At 37.8% G+C, this 16,763-nt stretch overlaps 1 protein-coding gene across 4 annotated transcripts in view; it reads left to right on the forward strand.

Annotated features, from left to right (window-relative positions):
• LOC127635623 (polypyrimidine tract-binding protein 3-like) overlaps window positions 1–16,763 on the forward strand; it is a 95,402-nt gene that overhangs the window by 341 nt on the left and 78,298 nt on the right. The gene's annotated exons all lie outside the window — the stretch shown is intronic.

Here is a 16,763-nt window from a genome sequence, read left to right on the forward strand (position 1 = left end):
GTTTTTAATGCAAATGCCATGAAAACGTCATGTGTCACTCTGTGCTTTGCCTTTACTGGGTTGCAAAAATATTATAATTCCCAGTTGCTTTTGGGTCCTTGCTGATAATCGCGTTTTGTGTTGTTGAAATGCAAATTACAATGGACGTATGACAATGTAGATACAAATTTAGATTCAAGGAAGTGGGCTTGTTTACAATTAAATGGCGTTACAAAATGGTAGTTTACTGATTTTGTCGTACATTTATCACTAGTTTGCTTTCAAATCTAGATATTATATGTGTACGGTGTGAAGCTGTGGTGAAATATACTTCTGAAGTGGTAAGAATTAAGGAAAGAAGAGTTCATGTGTTGCTGCTGCCATTTTAAAGCAATGAAGGGGCGTTTCTTATACAGCGATTCTGCCTAGAAAACAGTTTCCTGGCATGAAACACTCTAGCGACGCGGAAAAGTGGATTTTATAGGAGTATCGTAAAAGAGTAGTGAGATTTTTATTTTTATATTGGGATATCAAGCGATGTGAGTTTATCAAGCCATATACAGTGCGAGCGCGTGATTCTACAAAATAGAACGCTCAGTGATTTCACGCTAAACAGTAAGAGACGCGTTCTGTTTGCGTTCTATTCGCGTCGCGTCAGGTTTGTTTGTGTGTGCCGTGAATATGGGATGTAATGGCTCAACTGTATCTTTTAACTGTGTTGTTTACACTCGTGTGCATGGACAGATCGGTGGGCGGGGGGCTGCGTGGCGCACAGATTATATTTTACTCACTTATTGTTGCGTTGCGTGCCCTTCAATACCGTTTCGTGAATTCAAAGGATTGCTTTTTAATTATCCTGTGCTGTTAGTTTCAGATTTGAAGGGCGAAAGTGAAATATTGATGTGGAAAACAGCATTGTTCCACTTTTTTCTTATTCTTTTTTTCTTATTTTTTTAAGGAAACGCTGCTCGTAAAATATGCATTAATCAAAATGAATTAAGCAAGTTGGTTATGGCTTTATTTGGTTAATATTTAGGTTTGCGACTCGTTTTCTAGGCTCGTGAAAATCTAGACTTCTGTCACGTTGTCTACAGAACAAAGAACTGCAGCAGTTTCCCATTATAACATGTTACACCTCCATCCCAGTGGAAGATCTTGGCTATCTTTCCCACATTCATTATCAGCTTTTCAGTTGATTTATTAATACAGTATTTTTACTAATGCATAGGTGCAGGACTGCAAAATCGAAAGCATTAGATAATTGTGCATTTCACACACTCCCAGGGGATTTCCACCATTAAACAACTCTCACTATTTCCAACTGTGGGCATTACAATCTGCTTCTGAAAGACTGAGCACAAATGTTTCACTCTATTGATGAGAAATATCCCAAAATAATATTTTCATTCCCCTCTGTGTGTGTGTACAGTGGCCCTATAGTATTTGGATACTTAAGCCACACTTAAACTGCATGAATTTCATTGCAGAAATAACAAATATCAAACCAAGGGGCATATGTAAACAAAGGATGTTTGAGCTTTTCTCTGAACTATTTTATTTTATTTTTTTCATCATTTATTCACCCTCATGCCATCCCAGATGTATATGACTTTCTTTCTTCTGCTGAACACAAATGAAGATTTTTAGAAGAAAAACTCTTTATGTTAATAAAATTGAATGGTGGCCAGAACTTTGAAGCTCCAAAAGGCAGTATAAAAGTAATTCATATTACTCAAGTGGTTAAAATCTTGTCTTCTAAAGAGATATGATAAATTAGTTTGAAAAAAATCAATATTTTTGTATTTTTTCCCCCCAATCAATCTCCACATTCACATTTCACACTTTTCTTTTGGCAATTCAAATTCTTCAGGCATATCGCTCCCTACTGGCCAGGGAGGACAATGTATAGTAAAAAATAACTTCTGAAGTAATCTAATTGATTTTGGGGAAAACAGACTAAAATATAACTCCCTTTTCACTGTTCATCTTGTTTTTGTAGTTTCTAGGCATGATCGTGATTTCAAGCTCGATTACACTTCCTAGTGCTTGAGCACTAGATGGCGCAATAAGAAGCTTAATCTATCTTGAAATAACAATCCCAAAGGAGACTGCAGTGCTGATGTCAAGATTTATAGTAAAAAAGGTCTGTTCTCACCCCAAACTTTTGGATCCCTTCAGAAGACGTGGATTTAACCCCTGGAGTCATATGGATTACTTTTCTGCTACCTTTATGTGATTTTATAGAGCTTCAAAGTTTTGGTCACATTCACTTGCATTGTATGGACCTACAGAGCTGAAATATTCTACAAAAAAATCTTAATTTGTGTTCTGTAGAAGAACACATCTGGGATGCATGAGGATTAGTCAATGATGAGATCATTTACATTTTTGGGTGAACTATCCCTTTAAGCCACACTTAAAATGCATAAAGGGATCTGTAAACAAATGATGGAAGAGGTTTTCTCAGAACAACCATTTTATGAGCTTTTTGTTTTTTTAATTACTTTTAACCAACCAGTCCCAAGGTGAGTTTTAGGGATTGTATGAAGCCAGTTCCACTCAAATTTAGAGAGGTTGTATTTGAACATTATTTCCAGGACCATTACTAGGATGCAATCTTTGTTTAGTGGGGAGTAAAGTTGATCGTTTCACCTTCACTCCAGGGGGCAGAGTGGGGGTGGAGGCATCAGAAATTTCTGGGGGGATCGAGGCAAAGCTTTGGGGCAATGAACCCCCCAACTCTGCCATGACTGTATCTTGTGCTCATATTACTTTTTATTTTAAATAAATGCCATTTGCTGTGATATTTTGTTTAATTAAATGACATTCATACATTTTAAAGTGTTTCTCAAGTGTCTGAATACATTTTGGGTCATCTGTCTGTAGTGTCTCATTGGCTTTTAATATATGTGGAAGCTGGAGATTACCAGCTGGAGGGGTTTGGTTTGTTTTACTTTATAACTTACCGTGGGGTCACAGACGCTTCTGGTATCACTGAATACTGATATCCTTTTTATACAGTGTAAGAGTGGAAAAAAGGAAGTTGCTAAAATTCTGCTTTCGACTCTGATTGCAGCTAAAAAGTTGCTAAAAACTTTAGATTAAGTGTCACCTTTAGGTTTACCCTAAAACCTTGTGTAAAAAAATTGACCTTGTTGAAGTGATGTCTGAAGTGAACTTGGGGGAAATTTTGTCCTCTGGGCTGTAAACTGGCCCAACTGGTCCTCGGCAGAACCAATGCCTTTAGATCAAATGAAGATTATACTTGCTGCGCCACAAACATATTAATATTTGTTGACTGTGAGCATGGAAATTTGTTACTGAGAAACTGCATGATAATGATTCTGGCATGCAGGATCACTTATTGTATTAAGTGTTATAAACTACTTACCTTGTCAATCTCACAGAGAAATGTACAGGTTTTATTTCACACCATGATCACAATATGAAATTCTGTGTTGCATAAAGAAAATTAATGATATGTTCATATCAGTTATACACATTTCTCCCCTATACTGTATTGTCAGTATGCACAAATACATTTACATCACTGTATTATAGTAATAAAAAACACATTTTCCTGACACATTGTTTTTTTTAAATTAAAATCTGCATACATTTCTTTCAGTACAACAAATATACCCCGACATATACTTACAATAGTACTTTACAAATATATAAAAATACACTGATATTATTTTTATAATAATTATGTGCGTTTCTCCCCAATATTGTCAATGCAATATAAATAAATATATATATATATATATATATATATATATATATATATATACACCCAATACTGTATTATAGTAATAAAAACCATATTGTCTTGACCCATTTTTCTTTTTATTATTAAAATCTGCATAAATTTAATTCAGTATGACAATTAGAATACTACCATGATGTATAGTTACAATTGTTCTTTACAACTATATCATATAAATAATACATTTTATAATATTATTTATTAGATTATGAGATTTTGTTTGTAATACAGTAAGCTACTGAGAATTTGGGGTGGGGTGGGATGTCCTTAATCGTCATTAAATAAAACATAATGCACAAAATTTTATTAGTCTTAAAAAAGGCTTCAATTTCTTTATGAAATAATACAATTTCTTGATGTTGAGGGGAAATATGGACATTCAACTCAGACATAAATACAGTCCTGACATTTTTCGTTAGATTCACCCTAACAGTGCACCAATGTTTTTGACGGTTGCACAGAAATGATTGTCCACGGGACGTTTGGTGCCTCATGTGCTCACACAGAATAATGCATTGTAACCCAATAACAACAGCTCCAAAATGGAAACTGTGATGGGCAATTTGCTACCTCATGTGGGTGATTCATTTAAGAGATTTCACCCTTAGACCAATGCTGTCTTTAAGAGGAAATGTTTCCTCCTTACAGTATCCTCCAGATAAGTCACAAACTATGATAGTTATGCAAAGTGTGGGTTGGCAGGATAGCTGGCAGCCTCATAATGATACTTAACCCTAAACATGTTTGATCTGTTCAGGAACTTCCCCTATGGAGCTCCCTGCTAGATTGGATTGGATTACATCATGAGCTTTATTCACACACTTCTTGCATAGTGAGGGGTTGGAAACACCCTTTCACCAGTGTATATCTTTGACTTTGTTGCTTGAGTGATTTCATTTCAATTGAATCATTTTGAATCTCAGTCTTTGGTGAGCTTGTGGTTTTAAATGCCAAGAGTGTCACACCTTCTGATTTAGTAATATAATAGAAAAATGTCATGTGACTCTCAGATCCTGTTTACAAAACAAGAGGTTTGTTCATGAAGAAAACATAGTTGATGATGTCAGCTGTGGGACTTAACCATGAAAATATTAAAAAGAAAAAGATTTAATTGGAGGTAATTTATTGCGAGAATTTAGCAAACAAGATATTTATTTACTGTGTCAAAACAAAGGCCTATGTGATTGTCAATATGGGGTCTAACCTGATTATTACTGTATTGATTGATACTGTAATCTAATTTCTTTCAATAAGGCTTCAAATAAGTAGTTTAGTATAATATATTATTATGTTACATTTTAAATTATAGTCATTAGATTATAGTTACGCACTTTCAGTTAATTACTTTTTAAGTATAGCTGTCGACATTACTTAGGTTGCACATTTCTAAAAAAGTATTATTTCTGTAGAATTAAAAACGCATTATGTTCATAAGTACGTTTATTTATGTTTTTCTGACAGCTGAAGGGAGAAATGAGTAGTGCTGAGCATATATTGTAAATTGCATGAGACAATGAACAAGGACGAAATATAGACATTATTTTGAATTTGTTGAGCAAAATTTTTTAAAAAGTAACTAAAACGTAAAGTAATTACTAATGTGATTACTGTTTCGATTAAGTAATCATTTGTAATTGCACAATACAAACAGTTGTGTCAATATCAATTGGTTTGGTATAGTTGTGCTTTCATTTTTAGAGTATACCCCTTCACAGTAATCATTCACTGAAAAAAAGGCTTGATGCAATGTTGCCCGTGCAAAAGTTGCCACCACGTTGCTAGAGTTTTGTGGGTTGGCATTGCTATAGATTTATTAGCTGATTGGATTTTAGAAGGTTGCTATAAGGTGGTTGCTTATTGGCTCAAGTCAAAAGGGCACACCCACAAGGCTGTACGTTTTAAAATCCAACATAATCACATGAGAAATCGGCATGTTGCTTCCGAAAGTTCAAGTACCATGAAATCAACCCCATTCAGCCGAATTACTAACAAGCGGCAGCCCCCATCAGAGATTTTTACAACAATTAAAGATTGTTTATCTTTCCCTCTAGTGCTACAGTACTGATAGGACATTGCACAAATAGCCTCTGAGACACAGGTTCTGATCCTGTGGGAACCAGTAAGTAATCGTGTTCACAAAAACAATAGTTCACACGATTTGGAGGTTTCATATTCGCTCTAAAATCGCATTTTCACTCCACTGACTGTTAGGCTTAAGGCTGGGGGGGTAGAGTTAAAAAATTAAGCAGCCTGGTCTCAGTGACTTGCTGGAAAGATTTTGCCGTGGACAAATTTTTGCAAAACAAAATTACGTGCTTCATTATGTTTCACTGCAGTTTCTCAGAGAAATGTCCAGCAGAGGGTGCTTAAAGCGAGTGATATGGTGTCGTAATCAGATAAGGCTTTAAGGTGAATATTTAAGAGGTTTTAATGAGTAAAACTTACCTCCCTGGCCTAAAACCTTAACCTAAACCTCACCGATAGTGATCTAAAATATAATGAGAGTTACATAAAACAGATATCCTTAACCTTTACCAACAGCTAAACCTAACCGATAGTGTCCAAAAACAAAATAAGAAATGAAAAGCACAATTTCTAAAGCAACCACTTCATTATGTGTCACTTCTATATGTCAAGTGTCATCTTGCATACTTGACTGGTTTTAAACTGTGATATTCTGAGTTCATAGTCCAACCGTCTTTGAGGTGAGTGTGACGAGGAGGAGGGTGTGGCTAGGGGCGCTGAATCAGCTGATCATTGGGAGAGCGAGATGAGGGGCAGCCGGAGATGCTGGTTCGAGAGAGAGAGAGAGAGATGCACGTGGCTTCAAACAACATAAAACATGGACACACAGACACACATGCAGCGCGGCCTCGTGCATCTCTCTCGAACCGGCGGCCCCTTATCTCGCTCTCCCGCTGATCAGCTGATTCAGCGCCAGTCATGCTCCATCACGGCCTGACCATGTCCTCCTCCTCGTCACATTTCTCCCCTCCACCAGTCTGACTCTGGGGGGAAAACACTGCCCTTCCGGCCGTTCTGTCAGCCGGTTGTCCACCCCACCTCCTGCAAACCTGGGGAAGAGACAAGTGGAGGAGTGGGAAGAGGGAAAGGGTGAGCGTGAGTGGAGACACATAAAGAGAGGAGAGAGAGAGTGAGAAGAAGTTGCTTGCCGGCTCCCGGGCGCGCTGTCGCCTGGTCCTCATCTGCTCCTCCACCCTCTTGGGAACGCCAGCTCACTCCTTTCCCGGTGGATGGCAGTGAGTCCTCCGGCCCCTGGAGGATGGAATTGCTCCTCCCATTCTCGGCAGATGGCTATGGATCCTCTGGCTCTCGGCGGCCGGCAGCAACCCCTCCGTCCCCAGGCAGATGGCCGCGGCTAATCCCCTGGTGGATGACAGCGGCTTGGACTCCACAACAGTGCATCCCTCCTCCCTCCCTTGCTTTGGCACTAATGTAATGTGGTTTAGGATGGGCAAGGAGAAGCAGGAACCATCTGAACAGTCAACGTAAAGTTTAATATAAATTAACTTAAAACAACATAAAACATGAGGACAGACAGCGTGGCAGTGTGTCTCTCTCTCTCTTGAACCGGCATCTCTGGCTGCCCCTTATCTCGCTGTCTCACTGATCAGCTGATTTAGCGCCGGCCGTGCTCATCACGGTGAGCTACCACAAAAGCTAATCATTACGGAACAAGTGTGTTAATATAGATGCGTTTGTTAAAATTAATAATTTTTCAAATTATGCATTAGAGTGAAAGTGTTTTGATATCGTAACAAAGCAGTGTGTGAGTAACACACTGCTTTGGCCACTGGGGGCAGTGATTGTAATTTTTGTAAGCACAGACCTAATTCAGCAGGCAAAACATTCGACCTACTGTTGGTAAATTCACAGTGTGATCAGTCTGCAAAATGTGTAAGTCTGATTGCTTAGTAAAAGGAATAGAACTGGCTCCTTGATCAACTAAGCTTAACTTTGAGGTATCATTCAAGTATGTAGCACAGTTTAAGATTTAGGGTTAGGGGTTTGTTTAAATACTAAACCCTAAATGTTAGTAATAGTGATGCTTGCCTCAGCAAAAAATATGAAAATTACAAATATAAAAAAATATTAATCAGAACTCACATCCACGTGTGTACATTCTGTACAATGACAAATAAGGTAGTTCAAAACAGCATCTACACCTGTGAGTCAAAGGCTACAGCACATACAAAGTATGTCAGGAAATGAGTGCTTATTAAGGATCAGCCCTCCCTCGTCAATGTAATCAAAATCTTTTGGGCATAGAAGCCACAAACTGATCCTAGATCAGTACTTTTATTCCTTGGATGCGTATATACAGTATGTCAAATTGAAAGAAGTGTTGCTATGGATGTAGGGCAAAAGTATAGAAGGTTAGTGGTGGAGTGTACTGCCAGATCTGAAAAAAAGAAAATACTAATAATGCTCTTTTCTCTACACAAGTCTTATTTTATCAATGCCCTGGGCACAACAGAGGAAAATGTGGTCATGTGATGACTGGCCTCATGCGCTGAAAGACCTTTTGAAGATTTATTTGAAAGCAGCCGGGCTATTTTTATTGTAGCAGGCATGATGATGATTGTGTGGGTTTGTGATAGCACTTTTTAGAAGCGTGGTGTAAAATGCATATACTCAAGCTGCCCTGTGTTTTTGAATTGTGTTTTTAGTGGTACTTGTTTAAGGCAAGCATCACTATTACTATTACTCATACTTGGGGTTAGAGATTTGAACAAACCACTTACCCTAAGCATTCAACTTAAGCTCATAACTTCTGTTTGTGCAAATGATTGATACCTCAAATTATGTGGATTATTAAGCAGTGATGTGCTATAACTTTTTTATAAATGATCTGACTTCCGATTGTCATCTGGTGGACAACAAAATTCATGAAAAAAAATCACTTAGACTTATATTTAGAGACCGGAATATCATAGAGACTTGGTCGTGCGGCTCTTTTTGCAACCAACTAGCAACTACAGCATTTGTGGCATAATGTTAATTACCACAAAAAAATGTTTTGTCATCCCTCACTTATTTAAAATGAAAAGCAAAAATCATTGTTACATTGTGGCACTTACAATGGAGGTGAATGGGGCCAGTTCTTAAACATTAAAATACACAATGTTTGATAAGCATAGCCACAAGATGTAGACAATTTACTTGTTAAAATTATTAAAGTGTAATAAAATCTCTTACTAACCTTATTTGTGTAAAGTTATAGCCAATATTACAATTCTGTTGCCATGACAACATACCACTATAAAGATTTTTATCTGGAAAACGCTGTAAAGCAGGTAAATCCTTGATTTTATGAACTAAAATCATGTTAACATGCATAATGCTTATGTCTTGTAACTATACTTTTGAAACTGTGTATTTTAACCTTTATCGACTGGCCCCATTTTGATTTAACTTAATGTGTATTGAACCTGGAACGTTCCTTTAAACTTACAGTTTCTTTATAATTTGACAATAATTATAAGTTTAGGCTTTGGCTTTAAACAATCTCTTAAACAAGCTACAGTGAATGTTCATTTAAACTTTCACAAATATATTAATAAACACTGATAGAAAGAAGGGATGTTTGGTACTTCCAACCTGTTTAGATTCACTTGTACAGTAATAAAACGTCTGCACATCTGTGCAGAAATGTAAAAATATTCTCGTTTGCTGAATTTATGCTGGAAGACTACATGTTTCGCCCACTCACATGTCTGCCATATGAACACTTTCCTCGACTCTAATGACATAATGATGTGGCACTAAGACGTGCACGGCACTTTTCCTTTAAATGGCACTGATCACTGAATGTATAAAGCTTAATAGCTTTTATCATCAAGCATTTCAGCGGTTGTTCTTTTCTAATGTTCAGGTAATTATCAGGATTTGATCAAATCCTTTTGAGCTTGTCCATGGTAGTGTTTCTAAGAAGTCAGTAGAGTATTTTATGTTTAGCTTGGAAAATTGTAAGGACTGCAATCTTGGCCAAGAGCTTTGAGAATAAAATTTTATGAGGTCTGCAGTCATCAATTTAGAGTTTTGTGCTTGATGCAGGTCCTTAAAGCAGGAGGAAACCCAGCAGCATGTTCTCAAGGTTTAATGATAATTATTTAAGGCAAGCATCACTATTACTATTTCTCATACTCCAACATTATCAAATGGGAAGTCTGTATGTTGTTTCCGAGAGTTCCGGTACCCTTGGATCGGCCACATTATGCCGACTCGCCATCAAGTCAAGTCAAGTCAAGTCAATTTTATTTGTATAGCGTCTTTCACAACACACATCGTTTCAAAGCAGCTTTACAGAATATTAACATTAACAGACGATAAGAACTGTAATGTCTATAAAGTCGATTAATCATCATTGTGTAATTTAGATAAAATACGAATTTTAATCCATCCATCCATCCATCTTCAACCGCTTATCCGAAGTCGGGTCGCGGACGAATTTTAATAGTGTTTATAAATAATTAAATGATAATTGTATTAATAACCCCAGTGAGCAAGCTGTAGGCTGACTGTGGCAAGGAACACAAAACTCCATAATATGTAGATTAATGGAGAAAAATAACCTTGGGAGAAACCAGACTCACTGTGGGGCCAGTTCCCTCTGGCTAACATTATGAATGTAATGTAAATATTAATTATGTATAGGTAAAATCATGGTTTAAAATTATTAAACTAAGTGATAAGGGTCATTGATTAAACATAGATTGTGTTTGAACTGTAAGATTAATGACCAAAGTCTTTGAAGTCCATCTTGATTAATTGCAGAAGTTCACAGATGCAATTGTCCTTGTTAATTGGCTGATGAAGGCTTTTGTTGGCAATTGTTAGTCTAAGCATTTCATTTCAGGATCGTAGTCCATAAATAGACCGAGGTGATGCAGGTTGGAGTTGGCATAATTTCATCCTCTGAAGTCCGTCATAATAGATTGAAGTGATGTTTGGCTGGCACCGGCTGCATTTAGTCATCATCATTCTGCAACATGTAGCAGTGGAGTCCAACATGAAGCAGGAATGGTGCTGGATCCAGCCGGTTCTGGTGACTTCAGGATAGGAGTCCCGAGGTTGAGACAGGGAAACAAATAAAAAGATGTAAGCGTAGATGCCATTGAATTTATTGCAGAGTTAGAGATCATGCTCAATGTTTCTGGTTTCTGGTTCCGGCAGACCCAACTAAAGCAGCCTAATTGTGGGATAAATTAGGTGTATGCCTGGCTAATAGGGTAAGACTTTAGTCTAGACTTAAACTGAGAGAGTGTGTCTGCATCTCGAACAGTGTTTGGGAGACTATTCCATAGTTTAGGAGCCAAATATGAAAAGGATCTTCCTCCTTTAGTGGATTTTGATATTCTAGGAACTATTAATAGGCCAGAATTTTGCGATCTTAATGAACGTGTTGGAATATAGCGTGTTAGAAGATCACTTAAGTACTCGTGAGCTAGACCATTCAAAGCTTTGTACGTAGTTAACAAAATTTTAAAATCAATACGGAATTTAACAGGTAGCCAATGTAACGATGATAAAATGGGGCTAATATGATCATATTTCTTGGTTCTCGTCAGCACTTTGGCTGCTGCATTTTGAACCAATTGAAGTTTGTTTATTGATCTTGCTGGACATCCTCCCAGTAATGCATTACAATAATCTAGTCTTGAGGTCATGAACGCATGAATTAGTTTTTCGGCATCAGCAACCGAGAGCATATGCCTTAATTTAGCAATATTTCTTAGGTGGAAGAATGCTGTTCTACAAACATTTGTAATTTGATTTTCAAAGGACAGATTGGTATCAAATATAACACCTAAGTTATTTGCTGTTGAAGATGATGTAACAGTACATCCATCTAGAGTCAAATTATATTTTAGTGGCTTATTTTTAGAGTTTTTGGTCCAATAATTAGAACCTCTGTTTTGTCAGAATTGAGTTGAAGGAAATTTCTGGCCATCCAATCTTTTATTTCATTGATACACTCTGCTAATTTTGAGAATTGTGAAATCTCATCAGGTTTTGAAGAAATATAAAGTTGTGTATCGTCAGCATAGCAGTGGAAACTTATTCCACGATTCCTGATAATATCTCCCAGGGGAAGCATATACATGGAGAAAAGCAGAGGCCCTAACATTGATCCCTGTGGCACTCCATACTGTACTTTTGTTTGGTTTGACAATTCCTCATTTAAATAGACAAAGTGGTAGCGGTCTGCTAAATATGACCTAAACCATGCTAATGCCACTCCACAAATTCCAACATAATTCTCCAGCCTATTCAAGAGAATGTTGTGATCTATCGTGTCGAATGCAGCACTAAGATCTAAAAGCACTTGAAGAGAAATGCAGCCGCGATCAGATGATAAGAGCAAGTCATTTGTAACTCTGATTAGTGCAGTCTCTGTACTGTGATGAGGCCTAAATCCTGATTGAAATTCTTCATATTTACTATTTCTCTGTAGAAATGAACATATTTGGGAGGATACTACCTTTTCTAGTATTTTTGACATAAACGGGAGATTTGAAATCGGTCTATAATTAGCAAGTTCTCCAGGATCAAGTTGTGGCTTCTTAATTAGCGGTTTGATAATTGCCATTTTAAAGTTTCTTGTGACATGTCCTAAGCATAGCGAGGAGTTAATGATATTAAGAAGAGGTTCTGATATTATGGAGATACCTCTTTTAAGAGCTTAGTTGGTATAGGATCTAACAAACAAGTTGTGGCTTTTGATGTTTCGATAAGTTTTGTTAGCTCTTCATGACCTATGATAGCGAAGGATTGAAGTTGCACATGAGGGAAATTATTCGACACTGTTTTCTGAGGTGCTATGACAGATGATTGCATAATTCCAATTTTATTTCTGATTATTTCAATTATATCTGTAAAGAAATTCATGAAGTCATTACTCTTGAGCTGTGACGTAATATCTGGTTCGGTTGAGGCTTTATTCCTAACCAATTTAGCCACAGTACTGAATAAACATCTAGGATTGTTGTGGTTATTTTCTATGAGTTTACAAAAATATGCTGACCTGGCAGATTTGAGTGCGTGTTTGTAGCTACAGACACTATCATTCCATGCACCCTGAAATACTTCTAATTTTGTATTTTTCCACGTGCGCTCCATTTTCCGAGCTGCTCTCTTGAGAGCATGAGTGTGATCATTGTACCATGGTGCAGGGCTTATTTCTTTAATTTTCTTTAATCGAAGTGGGGCGACAACATCAAGGGTGCTAGAGAAGACTGCATTTAAATTTTTTGTTATTTCATCAAGTTCTTCTGGGCTTTGGGGTTTATTGAGTATATGAGATAGATCTGGAAGAGTATTAGTGAAGTCATCTTTAGTGGTCGAAAGAAAAGTTCTACCTGAACGATAGCATGGTGTAGATTGAGTAACATTAGCTGATTGCAGCATGCAAGAGACGAGGTAATGATCCGAGATGTCATCGCTCTGCTGCAGAATTTCTATATTAACATCAACTCCATATGAAAGAATTAAATCTAGCGTATGATTATGGCGATGAGTTGGTCCTGTTACATTTTGTCTGACTCCAAGAGAGTTGAGAATATCGATAAATGCTAATCCCAATGTATCATTTTCATTATCTATGTGAATGTTGAAGTCACCAACAATTAAGGCTCTATCTACAGTAACTACAAGATCTGATAAAAAATTTTCTTTGAAAAAAGGAAATCTGAATAAGGCCCGGGTGATCTATACACTGTAGCAAGGGTAAAGGACGACAGAGATTTTTTATTTATATTTGTATTTGACGGTGTCACATTAAGCATTATTAGTTCAAAAGACTTACATTTATATCCTGTCCTCTGAGTAACACCAAAAACTTCAATGTAAATTGTAGCAACACCTCCTCCTCAACCCTTCAGACGAGGTTCATGTTTATAACAATAACCTGGGGGAGTAGATTCATTTAAACTAATATATTCATCCGGTTTAAGCCAGGTTTCAGTCAAACAGAGCGCATCCAATCTATGATCTGTAATCATTTCATTGACAATTAGTGCTTTGGTAGCAAGAGATCTAATGTTTAGTAGCCCTATTTTTATATGATGTTTATTTTTAATTTGTTTGTTTTGTTCAAGTTTGACCTTAATCAAATTTTTTTCTAAATGATTTAGTGAGGGTATTGTGTTTGGTAGTTCGGGGAACAGACACAGTCTCTATGAGATATCTAGGTGATACAGTCTCTATGTGTTGTAGTTTATGTGACCTGTGTGACGTCTCATGGCAGCTAGCAGACGTTCGGATTAACCAGTTTGTCTGCTTCCTGACCTGGGCCCCATTTAGTCAATTAATATCATTATTAAGTCTATGAGCCAAATTACTAGAGAGGAGAGCGGCACCTTCCCTGGAGGGATGGAGTCCGTCTCTCTTTAGCAGGTCAGGTCTACCACAAAAACTTTTCCAATTGTCTATAAATCCTATTTTATTCTGCAGACACCACTCAGACATCCAGCCATTCAGTGACACTAATCTACTATAAACCTCGTCACCACGACGAGCAGGGAGAGGACCAGAGCATATTACAGTGTCTGACATCGTTTTTGCAAATTTGCACACCTCTTTAACATTATCTTTAGTGATCTCCGACTGGCGAAGCCGGACATCGTTAGTGCCGACATGGATAACAATTTTAGAAAATCTACGTTTAGCATTAGCCAGCACTTGTAAATTTGATTTGATGTCAGACGCTCTGGCCCCGAAATGCAATTAACAATAGTGGCTGGAGTCTCTATTTCCACGTTCCTTACAATAGAATCACCGATAACAAGGGCTCTTTCAATATGATTCTCAGTGGGTGTATCACTGAGTGGGGAGAATTTATTGGAAACCCTAACAGGAGCGGGAGAGTGGTGTCTCTTTGCTGAACGAGTATGCCGCCGAGACGTCACCCAAATGCCCTGCTGCAGGGGCTCTATAGCCGGAACCAAAGTGTGTGTATTGCTCTCTGTACTGCCCGCATCCGAAACAGTATCTACCGGCTTCTCTTTCTCACTGACCTCTACTAGCGTTCGGATGCGAGTCTCTAACTCATTAACCTTCTCCGTCAGCCTGACTAATTCCTTACATTTATCACAAGTGAATTCCTCACTGCTGACGGAGGAGGCTATTTTAAACATGTGACATGCAATGCATGAACAAATAACATGAGCCGATGCCATGACTTACCGCAAATTGTTCATTGTTCCTGAGCGGTGAGGGATTTGAGGTTGATTTGAATCCCTCACAAAATTGTTTGTTGTTGGTGGTGGTTGTTCTTGGTAAGCGGTGCTTTGAGATCAATGCAATAATCTGTGTACCGCAGAGGAGAAAAAATGGGTGCGCGCCGAAAAAATGCACGCAGTTTAATCGCGATAAAAATAGAACGCGGATGCAGGTGGAATATGCGCGCAGTTGAATCCCGATAAGAGAATAATACGGGAAGACCTGATGCGTGCTTAAAAATGGCAGATGTTTAAGGATTAAAGGCTACAAACACAGACTCTAGCTAGGTGTCAGCAGCAACCGGTAAAATACACGCAGATGAAACGGGAGAAAAAGCGGAAGAATCTGAAACGCGGTAAAATGACAAAGGATATAACTATGAACAACGCGGTACAATGACAAAGGATAACTATGAACGATGACTATAACCAACAAGCGGTATCTCCTATCAAGCATTTGTGCATTGGCTCCAGCATGTTTAACCTTCCCCTGTGGCACAACTGGAACTAAGTTGTGTTTAGCAGTGTGGAAGATCCAGGTTCAAATCCTGTGTTGAAACTAGGAAGAAATCACGTTTGCATAATCTGTGACGAGCGCAATTCAAAGGTTGCATTTTTCCCTCTAACATTTCATTTTTTCTGAATTGATGGTTAGGTTTGGGGTTTGGGTTGGGGAATACAGTTTCTAATATATGCATTTCTCATCACTGTATTGCAGCCTGTACAGCTGAAAACAACTCACTTCACAACTCGCTTTTGGCATCCCTCTGTGGAAATTACACCCCACACACCCAATAGAACTCACCGCTTTGGCCACTGGGGGCAGTGTTTTGAATATCAGTAATCACAGACTGATTTTAGCTAAAGAAATGTCAACCTACTGTTCCCAAAATCACTGTGAGAACAGTCTGCATTCTCAGGATAAATTATTTGAACAAACCTGAATCAGTGACACCTCAAATCATGTGGCATTTTTGAGTAGAGGTGTGCTATTACTTTTCTTAAGCGATTTGGTTTGGTAGACAATAAAAGGTAAATGGTCTGCACTTATATAGCACTTTTTCTTTTTTAACCTTAGAGGTTACAATGCGTTTTACACTGTGTCCCAATCACCCATTCATACTCACACTCATACACCTGCCATGCAAGGCGCTAGCCCCTTTGACTTGGGCCAAGTAGTAACCACTCAGAACACCCTAGCAACTGCATCGCAACGCCTTTGTAACCACCCACAAAAAAACTAGTATTTTGGTTTTAGCACAGCAATCACCACTCGCACAGTAAATATCTTGTTCTTAATATTCCTTCTGATGAGGACCTTCTTCACAGCCAGGTTGAGCAGTCACAGGTAACGGCTGACTACTTCCTCGTTTTCATAAACTGCACTTCCTGCTTTACACTGCAATATCAGGAATGAAAATGGGAAAGTGTCCAAACAGCAAGTGAGTCATTCTCTGCTTTTAAGTTTTGGGTTAGGAGTATATTAAGGTAATTTATTACTACTTAAATCAGACACATTGTGCCTTTCACGTCAAATCCATTCAAAGAAGCATGTGAACGAATGTTGTATTGGTGCCAGTACTGTTAGATTTAGGTTTAGGGTTTGGGTTTGGAGTATATTAATGTAATTACTCATCTTGGTATAAATTAGAGGTCAACCAATAGTAGATTTAGCTGATACTGATAACTAAGGTGGTGAAAAAGGCTGATAACCAATTAATTGGCTGATCATTTTTAAAAACTGATTTATAGAATGTTAAAAAACTCTTTTA

This window comes from Xyrauchen texanus, chromosome 43 (genome assembly GCF_025860055.1).
Source record: "Xyrauchen texanus isolate HMW12.3.18 chromosome 43, RBS_HiC_50CHRs, whole genome shotgun sequence".
Lineage (NCBI taxonomy): Eukaryota > Metazoa > Chordata > Actinopteri > Cypriniformes > Catostomidae > Xyrauchen > Xyrauchen texanus.